The 18,233-nt window shown below is 38.5% G+C and overlaps 1 pseudogene; it reads right to left on the bottom strand.

The window, feature by feature from the left end:
- Positions 1–15,043, bottom strand: part of LOC121452789 — a 43,519-nt pseudogene extending 28,476 nt beyond the window's left edge.
- Between the last annotated feature and the right edge of the window lie 3,190 nt (positions 15,044–18,233).

Genomic DNA, 18,233 nt, shown 5'->3' with positions numbered 1-18,233 from the left:
ATGGATGCTTTTCAAATTATTCCTAGATGCACTCTTAAAGTTTCAAACAACTTAGGGAGAGAAAGGTTTCCAAATGTTTTTGTTGGATATATTTCATTTTTGTTCAACTCAAAATACTTTCTAATTTTCCATGCTTTTTTTCTTTGATCTGTTAGTTTGGGGGAGTATATACTGAATTTTCAGATATTTGGGAATGTCTCCCATTTTCTCCAGTTTTTATGTTTGTTTCTACCTTAATTCCATGGCAACCGAGGAGTGTTCTCTGTAACACTGAAATCATTTTAAGTTCACTGAGACTTGTTTTATGGATAACTCTATGTTCTATCCTGAAGATTGTTCTGGGAGCACTGGAGAAAAACATTGCTTCTGATGTTGGTTGTTCTTTAGTTCTCTGTTAGGACTGGCTGGTAAAGCATTTGTCAAGCGTTCTAGTGTCTTGTTTTTTGTCAAGTGGCACCATCCATTATCAGGAGTAGTATGTTGAAATCTCCTGTTATTGTTGCTGAATTGTGTATTTCTTCCCTTCTATTCTGTAAGAATTTTGTCTCATGTATTTTGAGTCTATGTTAGGTGCATATGGTTTTAATTATTTTATATTCTACATAAAATGGTTCTTTATCATTGTAAAATGTTTTCTTTTAGCTTTTTTTCAGGTATAGTTGGTATGGGAACATAGCTACTCTAGGGCTTTGTACTAATACATATGACATACTTTCATTAATTTATTTTCAACCTTTCATATCTCATAATCTAAAGTCTGTCTCTAACAGATAGTATATAGTTAAATCATGCAATTTCAAAAATGTTTTTGTTGATCATTGTTTTTTGATCAAAACGATTATTCACACTTACTATCGATGGCAAAATTCCATTGTTCTCCATGTATATGACATCTTTTTATTCCTCTCTTACTCCATCTTCTGTATTAAATGAATATTATCTATGTATCATTTAAATTTTCTTTGCTATATACTTTTGGATTAATTTCTTAGTAGTTACCCTAAAAGTTACAATTAACATTTTAATTTTAAAATGTCTAGTTTGGATTAATTACAACTTAATAGTACATTAAAAGCTACAGTCCTATAAAGTATTTTTTACTGTTATTGTTATGAAAAATCACCATTATAATCTATATGTCTATCTACACAAATTTATTGGTTTATGTAATTTTTCTTCACTAATATTTGAGTGAAAAGTTACAAAAATGAGGTAATTATATATTCAGTTTTCATGTGAAAAAAATCTAGAATTCTTCTTTCATTATTACTTTTGCAGAGTACCCAAGTTCAGTTCCATGTACCTCCATGGCAGCTAACACCCATGTGTAGCTTCAGTTCCAGAGGCTCTGACATCCTTTTTCATCTTCTGTAGACACTGAACATACATGTATGTACACAAACATACATGCAAACAAAGCATCCATACACACAAAATAAAAAGGAATAATTTTCTTTTTTATTTTATTACTTTATAATAATACCAATCAAAATTTCCACTTCCTCCCATCCTCCCACTTTCCTCCAGCTCCCCCACATACCCTCCCCCTCCAGTCCTGAGAGAGGGCAAGGTATTCTGCTCTGTGAGAAGTCCAAGGCCCTCCCCCCATCCATCCAGGCTTAGGAAGGTATGCATCCAAATAGAATAGGATCCCAAAAAGCCAGTACAGGCAGTAGAGACAAATCCCAGTGCCATTATCATTGGCTTCTCAGTCTGCCCCAATTGCCAGCCACATTCAGAGTGTCCAGTTTGATCCCATGCTCATTCAGTTCCAGTCCAGCTGAATTTGGTGAGAAAAAGAAGTTATTATTTTATTTTTAGGTAGTTATGTAACAGTATGCTTCGTATAACTTTTTTTATTGAAAAAATTTCTGCCTCCTCCCCGCCTCCCACCACCCTGCCCCTCCCCAAACTCCACTCCCCTCCCTCTCCAATCCAAAGAGCAGTCAGGGTTCCCTTCCCTGTGGGAAGTCCAAGGTCCTCCCCCCTCCATCCAGGTCTAGTAAGGTGAGCATCCAAACAGGCTAGGCTCCCACAAAGCCAGTCCATGCAGCAGGATCAAAACCCAGTGTCATTGTCCTTGGCCTATAACTTTTTATGAAATTTTTCCATCTTGGCCAATAATGCTTCCTCCAAGAGGCAAAGACCGTCTAACAAAAACCCCATCACACAGGGACAATGGACCCTCTTTCAAGCTATTAGTCAGGGTTGTCTAAGAGACTCCTAAAACAGTATAGGACATTGCTATTTCCTCTGGCTCCCCCCAAATGCAGAAAGTAAGTCCCTATTGCTGGAGACACTGGACTGCAGATGCAGGACCCCAAGGCCCCTGAGCTGGAACTGACCTGAAAGCCTCCTACTTAAGGACTATCTTACATGGTCCCAGAGAGCACCACACAAGCTTCCAAAGGAGGGAGGCAACCAACAGTCCTATCCAGCTATGATGCCTATGAATGACAACAATGACCAGCATAGCATAATAACCCGTAGGGTGCAATAGTGATACGCATATCTTAGCAGTAACCAGCAGCTCTCTAATTGAACTTAAGACCCACCGAGCAAGAGGGAAACGATGCCTGGTACCAGAAACCTAGCCAACTACCCAGGTTTAGTGAAGCCATGGATCTTGGAGAAGACTCTGCAATCACCACTTTACTAAACAAGTACAATCCCTACATTCTAAATGTTTGTCCTTATGACCACAGATAAGTATAGTACTCACCCCTCATCAAAGAAAATTCTCTTTGCAACAGACATAGACCATTACAAACAACCACAACCAATCAAAATATGGTCATGTGGAGCCCAGTCTGAACTGATACATCTACAAAGCAACCCTCACCCCTAAGGAATCGTTGTAGAAGAGAAAGACTGTAAGACCCCGAGGATCTCAGAGTTTGCAGTGAGATTGTGTCTTCTAGGATTGTCAGAAGCTACACACAAATTCTCACTTGCATGATTGCCTAAACACAATCCGAACAAGAACAACAATGAGCTAACGTGGACAGGGGAAAGACCACAAGGCCTCACCCTGCACAAAGAACTAGAGGAAGCTAAGGAATGTTGAGAGTGGGAGAAAGAGTCTTCCCCAGGGAAGAGCCCCCACAGTTGATTCTCCAAAACCAAACGGTAAGCCCTGACAACATTTATACAGGTAACATTATACAGAAGAGCAGGATGAACTTATGTATGTAGAAATGTAATCCAGCTACATATACAGTTGTACCAACAATTAATGAAAGAAAAGGCCATGAATTTGAAGAAGAACAAGGAAGGGTAGTTATGGTATATGGGAGATTATGTATGGAGGTAAAGGAAGGAGGAAATGATGTAATTATGTTATAATCTAAAAAATAAAGAAATAATTAAAAACTTTTTTTCTGATACAAACTTTTTTGTTGAAATAATCTTTCACTGTTTCTAGTTTCTCAGTTTAAACAAATTTGTGAAGAGCTTCTTGCCTGTGAAGAGTGGCCACTTTCGTGCTATTTTTCCTTCTTTTATGACTTTAGATAGGTTGGTTGCACTGTCCACCTCAGAATCTGAGTTTTCCCTGTGTAAGGTTTATTGAGCTTCTTGGATGTATACATTAATATTTTTCATCAAATTGGGATAGTTTTCAGCCATTATTTCTCAGCATGTCTCCCTCTCTTTGAGACCTGTTATACATGTTTATATGCTTGATGCTTTAGTACAGATCTCTTGAGACTTTGTTCATACTTATATTCCTTGAGCAAACCTTCATGGTTAGCTACTGATTTGTCAGAGAAAAGAAATAGCTGAGGAGCCTCTCAAGTCTTTTTTGATCATAGATATGGTCCATGTCAATAACTCTATGCTACATATAAAATAATTGTAAGTACACAATTTACATGCCAAAACTTCTGTATTCAAATGTAGTTCATTCTTACCAAAAAATGTGGCAGCCCCACATAAAATTCACTCAGTTGTCTAGTTCTGTGTGGGTTGATTTTGACACCCTGGGAGTTGAACCTTGGACTTCACACATGCTATGCACGTGTCCTTTCACTACCCCACATTGTTATCTGTAGCTGCTTTTATTTCACACTTTGATATATGAACATTTTACCATCTCTCTTTCCTTACAGTCTGGCGATAAAGAAAATTGAACATAGGATGGTATATCTTCCTTTATGGGATTATAATAGAAAAGTCTTAAAATTTACCAAGAACAGAGGTCCTCAACCTTCCTAATGTTGTGATCTTTTAAGACAGATCCTTATGTTAGGGTGACCCCTCAAACATAAAATTATTTTCATTGCTACTTCATAACTGTAATTATTCTACTGTTATGATTCATAATGTAAATATCTGTGTTCTCCAATGGTCTTTGGTGACCCCTGTGAAAGGCCCATTCGATTTCCAAAAGGGGTCACAAACCACATGTTCAAGACCACTGACCTAGAGCAAAGAAGACAGAAGTTAGTAAGAAAGCAAACCATGTGTTCAGGACCACTGACGGAGAGCTACAAAGAGTGAAGTTAGTAAGAAACACTAGAGCAGCTTGGAGGCCATTTGCATTTCTTCAGCACTATTGTCTTCTTTTCTTGTTTGGAGCTAACTTCTGGTTTACTAGAAAGGAAAGTGATGTGGGAGAGTCTTCTGTTTTGTGTTGATTTCATTGGTTAATAAAGAAACTGCCTTGGCCCTTTAATGGAACAGAAAATTAGGTAGGCGGAGTAGACAGAGAGAATGCTGGGAGAAAGAAGCCGAGTCAGACATTCGCCATGATTCTCCTCTCTGACACAGATGCAGGTTAAGATCTTTCCTGGTAGGCCACCACTTCGTGGTGTTACAGAGATTATTAGAAATGGGTTAATTGAGATGTGAGAGTTAGCCAATAAGAGGCTAGAGCTAATGGGCCAAGCAGTGTTTAAAAGAATACAGTTTCCGTGTAATTATTTTGGGTAAAGCTAGCTGTGCGGAGCCGGCTTGGCGGGAAGTGGCCCACTGCTCTCTATAACAGCAAAGTCTCGAGGTTTCCAGTGTTCATACTTGCTCATATCTAGATGCAACTGGCCTTAAATCTCACCGACATCCATGCAGCAAGAGTCCACCAAAATTCGTTGCTATTCGAGCATCATGAATACCGCATACAATTGAAGCAGCGTGGACCAGTGAGTGTGTACAATGTACATCTCTCCTCGGATTGTGTGCACATTTCATGTGCCTCACTACTCCTAATTATAAAACTTTCAAAGATAAAGTACTAAGATTCTTATGAAATCCCTACGAGGGCATTAAACCATCCATGAAATCCCTATGACTACATTGATCTCACATCTACGAATCTGGCCTTTTGGACAAATGTTCCTAAGTACTCACCCAGTTAAGTTCCCTTTCCTTTCCATGAAGAAGACAAAAGATACGTAGTTTATTGTGGCAATGTGTCAAACTGAAAATCTGTACAAACTTTCATTTTCTTTTAGTATTTTGTCTATACTTAAATGAAATTTGTTTATAATATATAACATATAATATATATAATATATATTATAATATATATAATATAATAATATAATATATATAAATATATAATAATATATATAATTATAATAATATATAATATATAATATATTATATAATATTATATGTATTATATAATATATATTATATATATATATATATTAAAGAATGGCTACAATGAACAAATTAAGATGCATTGCTGTTAGGATGGAAGCTTCACCCTAGCCCTTGACATCCATATTTCTAAAGAACCTAGAATGTTTGGATAGAAGCCACACCCAGCCCCTGGTATCCACATCTCCAAAGAGGCTGGAATGTTCATACATAAGTTCTGCTCCAAGTTTCCTCCCCTGGGAGGTTTCTCAGTCCAGACTCCACCCCTGAGAAGGCCTGCTAAATGATGACTCCTCCCCAGAGATACTCAAGACAGCTCCCACATGGTATTTAAATTGCCCCCCAGAGAACAAACATGTGTTGCATCCATTAAACCTGGGCTTTTTCTAATTCGGTTTGATTTGGTCTGGTATGGATTGTTGCAGCAGCGGAGAGGCTTATTGGGGTGTAGAAACTTTTCGATTACTTTGCATATTTGTGGGTATTTTTGTGTTAATAGCCACACACACACACACAGTCGACAGATAGATGATAGATGATAGATAGATAGATAGATAGATAGATAGATAGATAGATAGATAGATAGATGATAGATAGATAGAATCTATAATAACTCTCCAGAATGAAATAGTCACCATGTTGTGTCATAGGTTTCTCGAACCTGTTCCTCCATACAACTATGGTTTACCATGCTTGGATTAGCAACTTCACCACCTCTCCCCAACCCATCCTTTCTCATTGCTCAAGGGGCAGCAGGACAGTTCTGACCCCTGAATAGGTGGTGGAAGTCTGAGTGCTGCTTTGATTTCTTAAGAGATTCTACAAACAACACATACCTGCTCCTCTTTTTGTGCTTGTCCTTGAAGTAGACTAGAGGCAGCAGCAGGGTGCATAGGCATACTGTGTTTGAAGGCTGGAATTTAGGCAAAAGGCTAGAATAGAAAAATGAACAAAGAATAAATCACCCAAGACTTTGCTCAACCCAGGACTGACTTCCTGTTACAAGAAGAAAATTATTCGCTGCTTGTTTAAGTTACAGTTTTTCAGATGTCTGTGACGAATTGTTGAATACAGTCATAACTTACATGGATTAATACCTTCTTTGTCATGTACTAAATTCTAACAGAGACGTGATTTTCTTTCTGTGGTGCTGCTGTCTCACTGATTTTAAAAATAATTTTATGTGCTAAAAATCACACCATTTTAATCGTTATAGTTATAGTATGGTCCTCAATCTGTCCAAGCAATACCTCTTTGTTCTTTTTTGCTTAAGTATTAGTTATTTTTGTCCCTATTCATTTCCATGAAAATTTAGAGCATGCTTGTTAGATTCCATGAAAATGAGTAGAATTTTGATTAGAATCATGATGAATTTATGGACTAATTTGGGAAGACTCAAACTTTAACATTTTAATGACTTCCATCCAGGAATAGTACATAACCCTCCATTTATTTTGGTCCCCTTCAGTAGATTTTAGTTTCATTGACTTAGGTCTTGCAAATTATTCTTAGATTTATTGGTAGGTGCCCTATCTTCAATTACTGGTTAGGACTAGGAATTATCCATACTGTATTGTCAAATTCATTTTTTTTTCTAACTCATAAAAAGCTGGTTTTAGAATTAGCCTTGATTTTTTTTTCAGCCATCTGGATAGAGTTCTGCTATCTTCCTGACACTTTGCAGCATCTCTTTTCAGCTCTGAGAATGCAACAACACAGCTCTGTCACACAACTCTGTTGCTGAAAAAGTTCCATTTGGGTCAAGGAACAAGCATCGTGGAATGAGTGAGCTGCCAGCATCCCCTTTATTCAAGGCTATCTAGTTCATTTGGTGCCAACGTCACATCCCTTCCTGTTTAGTGATAGCTTACCTATCACTAAATAGTACCTCAGACTATTTTGTCATTTAATTTCAGACATTTATTTATTGTTAAATTTTCCATGGTTGCTCCCAAAGGTGGTATGACATAAAAAGCTGTAGGACCCAGCCATGACAAGCTTAACAGAGGCCTGAGTCTCAGGAGTTTACCCTCAGGCAATACCTGGTTCCAAGAAAGACCACAAACTAAGACTACTTAGGCACCACCTAGGAACAGGTCATCCAAAGGAAATTCCTAACATTCCAACCATTGTAAATAGGATCACCTGCCAGCACACACCCATTGCTTTTCATCAAGACACCTCTAGACAAATGTCAGCCTATCAGGGGTCCTGAACCTTAGAAATCACTAACCCCCACTTTTGCTACTATAAAAACCCAATACTAACTGAGCTTGGGGCTCTCCAACTGCTCCAATACACTGGAAACACGGAGAGTCCAAATTTGCAAACTTGTGTGAGAATAAAGGCTCTTTGCTTTTACATACAGGACTCAATCTCATTGTTATCTGTTGACCTCCTAAAGGCTATAGTCTCCTATTTAAAGGAGAAGAGGATCGCCTGGGTTGAAAATGTTTTTTAGCTAATTTAGAGCACCGCTTAAATTTTTGGCATTGTATCAAAATCTAAAATTTTTTAAAATACGCATTAAACCTAAACATTTACAGGGCGGTAAACCTTTTTCAACATTTATAACCAGTTACAGCATTATCAGGTTAATACCATAATTCTCAGCATTATTGGTCAATACCAACTTTTCTCAACATCTTATAAACAGTTACAAATATTATCAGGTCATTACCACAATTAACAATAAATCCACAATTAAACATTATCAGGTCAATACCAAAATTAACAATAAATCAACAATTAAACATATCACAACTTTCTTTTCTTAAATCCACATTAACCAAAAGACAAGAAAAGTTCTTCTGATGGGTACAGTGACATTGCTGTTATTCCAGTCTCTGAGCAGCAGTTAAGCCCTTACTCTGCCCCCTTCTTAAGTGAAGAGGGGTTTCAGTCATTTATTATTTTGAGTCTTTCTTTTCTGAAGGGGAAAGCTTAGGTTTTAGTTCTTAGGTTCAACATTTTAATCAAAATGAGTTCTATGACTCAAAGATGTCCAGTCTGTATCTCAGCTCCAAAGCAAACAGGATTTCAACTGAAGAAAATTGTAGTCACTGTGGTCAGGTCATCTCAGCAGGGCCTCTGGGTCTCTGTCCCAAGCCTGGAAGCAGCTCAGCAACTGTTCCTTGGCATGGCACCCTGCGGTGGAGAGTGGTGGTAGCAGGTCCTGCGATCAGGCACTCCTCTCTGTGGGGGCAGGGAAGACTGGATCAAGGATTCCTCTCCAACTCCTTTCTTGAACTCCTCTATGGGGGCCTTTGCAGCTAAGATATCATCAGGTCTGCCACTCCTTTCTGTATATGCAGTCATTTTACCCAGCTTTATTTTCTTTTTGTGAAGAAAGAACAAACACATCCTTGACCCCAAATTAATAAAGCCCGGGTCTTTTCATAATTCTTTGCAAGGGCTTTTTTACCTTGCCTTAGCAAAGCTCACCTTGGTGCCATCATGCCAGACCTGTCTGCAACTTTTTTTCTTCTAAGCTGTTTTGAAGGAGCAATGTCACGTTCCATATTTTTTTTTATTATTAACCACATATGCAGCTCTTCCATTGGGAGAGCCATTTGTAAAATTTAATATAACATCCTTTAAGGAATCTTAAGCTATAATATTAGCAAATTATAGTTGTGTGAATCACAGCAACAATCACCCGGGAAAAGATTACTACTCTGGCTTTTGAGTTGAGCAAACAAAATCGTCCAAGAATCACTATCTTAAAATGATCAATTAATCTATTGCTTAATATAAGAAACATTGATAGCAGTCAATTCTCTGCTAAACTATCCCCTAGATTTCATCCTGCACTTTTATATTAGACAAGCTACTATTTTAAATTAAAAGTTTAATATCTTAACTGGAAAAACTGGTAAGGTGCAGTCATAAAAAGCATTTTGGTTTTTTTTTTTTTTTATAAAACTGTTGTAGGGTAACTTTTGTACTTAATGCACATACCTGCTATAGCTGAATCATAATTAATATATTCTACTTGCTGATTGTTGTATATTCTATCTGTTGATATATACTCTACCTGCTTGAGTACCTATTTGGCAGTTTCTATAAGTTCTCTGTTGGAAATTGGCTCATTGCTCCTTTTAAGAATCTTGCTTAGTAGTTCAATATCTCCCTTAAGAATATTATAACTAAGGTTTTAACCATTTTATATCTAATTAAAAGTTTGTAAACTATCCTCCTCTTAAGTTGCGAGTCTGCCTAGCTAACAGGAAACTGGAAGAAAGCATATGCAACTAATGATGCTTGCCTAATTAGACATCAACAGGTAGAAGAAGGAAAACAGATCCCTATTTATCTCTGTGCACACAATTGAAGTTTAAATGAATCAAAGACCTCAACATAAGACCAACCACATTGAGCCTTACAGAAGAAAGAATTAGAAGTACACCAATGCATTGGCACATCTCAGACACAGCCTCAGTGGCACAGACATTAAGAGAAACACTTAATGAGATCTCCTGAACTGAGAAACTTCTGTATAACAAAGGACATAGTCAACAAGACAAGATATCAGCCAATAGAATGAGAAAAGATATTTACTTATCATTAATCCCCTTTAAAAATATAAAAAGAACTCAGGAAGTTAGTAATCAATAGAACAAATAATCCAATAAAATTATATGGTACAGACCTAAACTGAAAACTCTCAACAGATGAACTTAAAATGACTGAAAGACACTAAAAAAAAAAAAAGCTCAAACACAACATCCTTTAGCCATTAGAGAAATGCAAATCAAAACTCTGAGACTTCATTTTATCCTTGTAAGAACGACCAAGATTAAATATACTGCTAACAATTTATGCTGAAGAGAATGTGGGGTAAAGAAAAAACAAACAAACTCCTCCACTGCTGGTGGAAGTGCTAACTGGCATAGCTGCTTTGGATACTAGTATGGCGAATTCTCAGGAAATTAGGCAACAATCTACCTTAAAACTCAGCAATGCCTTTTGAGCCTATATATAAAAGATGCTCAACCATACCGTAAGGACATGTGCTCAACTATGCTTACAGCAGAATTACTTTGTCATAGACAGAATCTGAAAACAACGCAAAATGCACCTCTTTTACACCAATGATAAATGAGAGACCTCATCCTTTACAATAGCCATAAATACCATAAAATGTCTTGGAGTAACTCTAACCACACAAATGGAAAAACTTGTATGATAAGAACTTTAAATCTTTTAAGAAGGAAATTTAACACATCAGAAAATGGAAAAATCTCTTGGGAAAATACAGCAAACATAGCAAAAATGATAATCTTACTGAAATCAATCTACAGATTTAATGCAAATGCTCATTAAAATTATAACAAAATTCTTTACAGACCTCAAAAGAACAATCCTCAACTTTATAAGAAAAGATAAAAACTCAGGACAGCCTAAACAATATTAAAATCCTATACAATCAAGGAACTTCTGAATGCATCACAATCTCTGACTTTAAAACTTTACTACAGAGCCACAGTACTAAAAAAAGGTTAAAACCGGATATGAAGATCAAAGGAAATGATTATCAATCCACCTTGGATATGAATTCACATGCCTACAAACAGCAGACTTATGACAAAGAAGCAAAATTGTGAGATGTAAAAGAAGCATATTTAACCTGTTTATTTATTTTTTAATTGTCCTGAAGCTGCAGTTCTCTGAGGCTACCTTTTATGCAAACCTGTCTTTCAGTTTCCAGCGGGTGCCAAGCCATAGGACACAGGCAGGACACAGTCTCTCTCTCCCTTTGCAGCCTGCCCTCACAAGCTCTGCTTCAGTTTTTAACTATTTTTTTTATTCTAATTTGTAATCATAAAATTAAGAAAATTTCTGAATCCTCTCTTCTGTTCTACTCTGGGTTGCTGACTGTGTGGGGTTAAATTTCCTTTCTAAACTTCACTGTTGTTCCGCCTTGCCTTTTCCTCATAGGTGGGTTAGATTTAGCTGGCTACTGCGTCTTCATGTGATGCCTCAATCTCAGTGGTAACCTAGGCAATTCCTTCACTTTTCCTACCCGTTTAGTAAGCAATGAAAGTTTTATTTCTGTGTCTATCATGCGTACAGATTCTAAATATCTCTGCCATTGTTTCTGCTCCACTCTGATGTCTTTTAGCTATCAGCATATATAACTGAAAACTTTGTTCTTATCCCATATTTATATATAACTTATTATATACAAATTTTTACTCCTGATTTAAATTTTGTCCTGCTTCTCTATATTTTTTTAAAATCTATTTCTGAGCACTCATTACTCACGTATAAACCTGTGATGAATTTTTTTTCTTACGGGTTCTTCACATTCTCCTCTGTACTTCTTCCTGTTTTGGTGGGGGGGGTTCACAGATCAGCCCCATGTTGGGTGCCATTATGTTGTGGTCTGGTGGTAGCCCAGACCATAAATTATTTCTCTAGACCGGCATGGAGGTGCAGGAATAAAGACATAACTCACATGGCTTTATCAGGAGGGAGATTTTCCATAATCCCTCATGAAATTCTGAGTTTACATCCTGAAAATGCCTCTGCTTTATTCTCCAAGCAGCCTTATATATCAAAACATAAACGGAGGGGGAAATTCATTAGCATTCTGTTTCCTAGGTAACTAGGTGAATGGCTTTTAGTCAGGTCCACATCTACCTGTGCTTGCTGTCAGTCTTCCTGGTCAGTATGCTAACTCAGTCATCTAGGCTTGAATCAGCATCTCTATTCAGGCATCCTCCAAATTACAAAGAAAGAAGCAAAACAACATCCTGATCTTTTGTTAGGGCAGCAATAGCCTGTCTGGAAGGCTATTCGTACTTCAGGTACGAACTATGGCTTGAGCCTGGCTGCCATACCATATAGAAATAGGGGCCTACAATACCCCAGCTCCCTCTGTGTGGTGTCTGTCTCTCACCTGCTGGTGGTCTCCCACCAGCCAAGGCCTCCGCTGCCCCTTGGGGGACCTCTTGGGACAGGCCTTGAACCTCCTACCTCTTTGTAAATGATAACAGGTCTCTTAGTTGGTTTTGGGGGAGACTCCATAAACTGGGCATAACAGTTGCCACTGAAATTTCTAGACATCACCAGCATTGTTCTGTGCTCATTCCCAATACAAAAAAACAAAACAAAACAAAAAAAAAACCACAAAATTTTAAATTTAGTTTCTTCCCTGATTAGTTTTTATTGTCAACCTCAAGTCACCTGAGAAGAAGGAACTTTAGTTGAAGAAGTCTCTGGATCCCATTGGCCTGGGCATGTGTGTCTGGGGGGTGGGGAATGTCATTTATTATTGCTAATTGGCCGAGCAGGGTTCTCTCCCTGTGGACAGCACCATCCCTAGGCAGGTGGGCCTGGGCTAAATAAGAAGTTAGCTGATCAGAGAGAGTTGATAAGAAACATTCCTCCTTGGTTTCTGTTTCGGTTCTTGCTTGAGTTCCTGTCCTGAGGTCCCTTGATGATGTGAGCTACAAGTGTAAACTGCAGTCAAACCTCCCCTCTCTAGCTTCCCTTTGATCATCGTGTTATACAACAAACCATCAAACTAGAAGAAATTCCCTTCTGAGGGAATGGACTGCAAGGCTGTAGACACTGCTTCTATTACATAATAAGTGGTTTGTGCTTACTCAATTAAAATAGAGCTTCATATGCCTGTGAAGTCATATCTGTTCACTTCACATTCCCAAGTCCTTAAGAAATGTATCTCTGATCAATGACTATTTTTTAAACTCAGCACTTAACACCAATGTCTTGTTTTTGATTGTGGGACTAGACATTATTTAACGGAGCTTGGAGAACTCAGACTTGAACTTCCAGAGATAAACAAAGATGTGACGCATCTTCATTTTCATAGTTGTAATGTCTAGTCCCACAATCAAACAGGCAATGAAAGAACAAAGTAAAGAGGAGGGAGATTCTTTGTTACCCAAATATGTTAATCCTTGCAGTTTTGAAGTTGATTTTTCATTTGTTTGTTTTTTAATCTTTAAGGTACCTGTTAGAGTGTTGCCAACTTGATATAATTAGCCTCACCTGGGATGTTTCAGTAAAGAATTATCTAGATCTTCTTGTCCAGTAGGGATTGTCTGAATTGACCTAGTTGATGTGGGAAGAATTGGCCTGAAAGTGAGTTTGGGACCCTGGGCTGTGTGAGAACAGAGAGAGCTTATCCCCTTCTGGTACAGCTTTAGATGTGGGGTGTCTACCTGCCTCAAGCTTCTGCCTTGACTTCCCTACAACGATGGGCTGGAACCTGGAATTGCAAGGTGGCTAAACTTTTTTCTCTCCTAAATCGTTTTCTGTCAGAGTATGGTATTACCGAAATGAAAATAGAACAGAAATTGGTACTGGAAGTATGAATTTGCTTTTCTCAGGATATTTTATCAAAACAATAGGAAACCAAACCAGAGCAGCGACTCTGAAAGATTTTCACTGTATAATCTAGAGGTTTGTGTGATCCTGGTTCTCGCTTACAGTCTATGCCAAACTCATCTTAACCCATGTCTAGGTTTATGCTCAGAGATGTTGCTAGAATAAAGTAGGATGAGATCTACAAAACGCTATGTAAACTGTAAAGTGCATTTAATACATGAGTTGTCACAGTTAAGGAATGTTGAACACTTCTCCTTACCTGCTACCAGTCTGGGAGAGTACAACTTCAAAATGGTCTCAATATATGAGAAAGTCACATTCAAGCATGGCAAAAGCCTTACAAAATATATAATTAAACTAAAACTCATAAGTTCATAATAAAATATTAATGAAAATACTCAAAAACCAGTCATAAAATATAAATGCAAAGCAGTTAGCATTGTTTTAATGTCTGAAGGTGTCGCTTGGAAATCTACAGAAGAAGAACCACAGAGGCAGGATTGAATCCATCACACAAAACCATTTTATTGTCATCAAGGCCCCTCTCTGATGCAACAGCCTAGGGCTGGAGCACAGGGTTGCGTGATTGCAGGTGAAAATTGCTGACTATCAGCAGTAATAGCCACATCTGCATCACGGCATTAGATCTCTACTGCTGTAGTCATTGCTTAGCAAGAAGTCACTGAGATTTCTTATTTCCTATGCTGGAGATCAGATTTAAAATGGGTCTAGAGGAGTATGTTTCTTCTGGGTCTCAGGAGGCAAATCTGGTTTTGTTTTTGTGGGGTATAGAGACCTCCTGCATACCCCAGCCATTGTTTCTTTCTTCCGTTACTCCGAGCTCTACCTTAGCGCTGATGTCTCCTCTGACCTAAGCATCCAGTCTTTCCTTGACCCAGCTGCTCCCATCTCAAGAACTGTAACTGAGCTGGAAAGGTGGCTCAGTGGTTAAGGAGATGTACTTCTCTTTCAGAGGCCCCAAGTGCAGTTCCAAGCAGTATATCACTTAACTCACAATCACCTGCGACTCCAACTTCAGGTGATCTGACACAGTCTTCTGGACTCTGCGGACACTTGCACACATGTATGCGAATGCCTCCCCCACCCCATGTACACAGAACTTAAAAGAATAAAAGAAACTGTGTGCTGGGAAAACGGCTCTGATATTAAGTGCATATACTGCTCTTGCAGAAGATCTGAGTTTAGTTCTCAGGACCCATATGAACTGACTCACAACCTTCTGTATTCCCAACTCCAGGATGTCTGAGTCCTCTGGACTCTATAAGCACCTGCATAAATGCACAGCAATGCATATACACAGTTAAAATGATAAAAACAAATATTTTTTAAAATGAATAAATATAAAAAATATTCTTAATCATATATGCAAAGTATCTCTAGTCACATAAAGATAGCATATTCACAGATATTTGGGGATATGGACATTGTTCAGCCTTACATTCATCAACAGTTGATGCTGGACATTTGTTATATTCCAAGACCTGTTGTAAGCACAGCATGCAAGAATACATTAGCATTTTCTTTACTTTAAGGCCCTAGCAATGAAGTTGGAGAGGTTAAGGAACTTGTCCAAGGTCACATAGCTAAGGTTTAACCTAGGACTGACTGCAGAGTCCAAATGCTGTCCCAGTGTTCTTGACTCAGGGTGTCAGGAGGATGCAGAGTCCCTAACTTTTACCTTTGAAGAGAAACTGGCTTCCAAGGAGAAGCACCAATGGGTATTATTCAAAGTGGTTTATAATGTGTAAAGCCCATTATATTTTTCATGAACCTTCCCTGTAACTCTGTAGTTTAAGACAATTTTCCCTGTACTCAATACTTTGCTTCCAATTAAATGACAAGTATTCATCTCAAGCTTTTCACTAGAGTTTATATGTTCATCTGTGAATTTTAGTACAAATAGACAAGCCACACACACACACACACACACACACACACACACACACAGTACACTGAATGTTAAACATCTTCAATAAATCTGTAGTTTGAATTGAATTAATTGAAATGGATACCTGAAACAGAGTATTGCTTTAATAACACTACAAAACCTCCAATAATTTTTTAAAAGAATGGTGTATTTGGTGTTGCTGTGTGTATGTGTGCATCCCCATGCCACAGTGTGAGCTGTAGAGGTATTAAGACAATCTGTGTTGGTTCTCTCCTTCCACCATGTGAGCTCCAGGCATGGAATTCAGTCTTCAGTCTTGTTGATGATGCATTTCACTGGTTCTCATCTACATTTTTGCTGACTCCCAATGAACTTCAGGTATTTGTGCGTTGTGTGAACCTTCTTCTATTGACTCTAAACTGAACCTAGAACTATTGTAACCAACTGGATAAAGCTTATGCAACAGTCCTGGGCTAGTCCTGTTAGGTCTAGTTGTTCCAAGTTCTGGCACTCTCACTAAGGGAATACTATTTTAGGAACTCAACTGCCCAAGGAGGCAATCCCAGGAGTTACATAGAGAGATTTAAACAGAGGGGAGTAAGCCTCATAAATGGCTCAGAATTTTAGTAAAGCCTGCAGATGTCTGCACATCTGATACCACCTACAGAACTGTTGGGGAAAAACAGTCACTGTTCCTGAGCTTCTAGGTTTGGGAGTGTTTGTGATGCAGCAGTAGATAATTGGGATATCATGGCAGAGTGTATCTCAGGGAGTCCATGCTCTCATCTCTTCCTTACGAAGTACTGTCAGTGACATTATGGCTTCTGGGTCAGGAAGTAGAGACTCTGCCATCTACTAGCCCATAGAATGGCTCCTACCCTTCCATTCCGTTTTTCTTCTTGCTAAAGTAAAGTCTATTCTGCACTAGCATTGAGTTAATGGGAGGACTGGGATTGGACCATACATAAGTAATTATCTAAAGTAACAGCGGAGACCACCACAGGAATAGCAGAGCCCAACTTGGAGGCTGCTTGGAATAAAAGGGACATCAGGAAGGTAGTAGAAATCACTGTACTAAAAGATAAGTAGATCTCTTATTCAGAAAACTTACACTTGTGTGTTTATAAAACAAAGCACATACATTTGTCAACGTAAAGCCCATGTAGACAGCCGGAAAAGATGGTTAGGTAGATGTCCTTTTATTTAACAATTATCTATTCACACTTCTCATCTGCCAAGTTCTGTTCTAAGCACTTTATAAAGTATTGGTTCTATGTAACAATTCGGGAAGGTAGAGATTCAGTGTGTGTGTGTGTGTGTGTGTGTGTGTGTGTGTCCATGTTACAAATAAAGAAACTGAGGTCCAGATGGATTCAAAGTACAAAATAGGATCACCGGTTTGGCAAATAAAACCAAAGCTCCTGCTGAAATTGAATTTCTGATAGCGATTGATGTGCTCTAGTCCGCGTGTTTCACATGTCCCCTGCTCACAAACTCTCTTTAACAAACCGAGTACTGTATGCCACATCTGGATTGATCTTGAACTAAAACTAGCTGTTCATCTGAAATTCAAGCACAGCCAGAAATCTAATATTTTATCTGGCCCTCTCAGCTTCCAGAACATACTTCCAGCAAGTGCTGACTTGAGAATTGAATCCTGACAACAAAGTATTTGAGTCCACTGGACCCTGGAAGCCATGAGGTTGAATTCCTATAGGTTTTCCCCAGGACTGAGGGCATTAGGAGGGTCTGAGAACTCACTAGGCTGGGGGGTTGCTCTCAGAAGCCAGGCACCCATGGATCTGGAGTGTCTAGACCCTACTTGCCATACTCAAAACTACAGCCAAGTCCTACAACCCTAGGATGGCACAGTGGTACCTTCCAGTGGACCAAGAGGGTTTTAGGTGAAGAACTTAGGGAAGCTGTATCTTTATCTTGGTTGTGCTTGAACCATACAATTCACAAATGACTTCAAAGGGAGAAAGGAGAAGATTTTTTTATTTTTTTTTAAATATTTATTTATTTATTATGTATACAATGTTCTGTCTGTATGCCTGAAGGCCAGAAGAGGGCACCAGACCTCATTACAGATGGTTGTGAGCCACCATGTGGTTGCTGGGAATTGAACTCAGGACCTCTGGAAGAGCAGGCAATGCTCTTAACCACTGAGCCATCTCTCCAGCCCCGAAAGGAGAAGATTTTATCTGTAGTGTATAAAAACACACCCCAGTTGTGGACACAGTAATCTATTATGTAAGAATCTATTATGTAAGTAGTTACTAAATGCCTTCCACTTACATATGATGCTTTCTCAGCAGAGCCTTCCACCATCCTTACTAGCATCAGGACCAAAGGATTAAGCTAG

This window comes from Microtus oregoni, unplaced genomic scaffold (assembly GCF_018167655.1).
Source record: "Microtus oregoni isolate MIOR12 unplaced genomic scaffold, Mior012 000010F_ref0000083, whole genome shotgun sequence".
Lineage (NCBI taxonomy): Eukaryota > Metazoa > Chordata > Mammalia > Rodentia > Cricetidae > Microtus > Microtus oregoni.
This window is presented reverse-complemented; position numbering and strand designations above follow the sequence as displayed.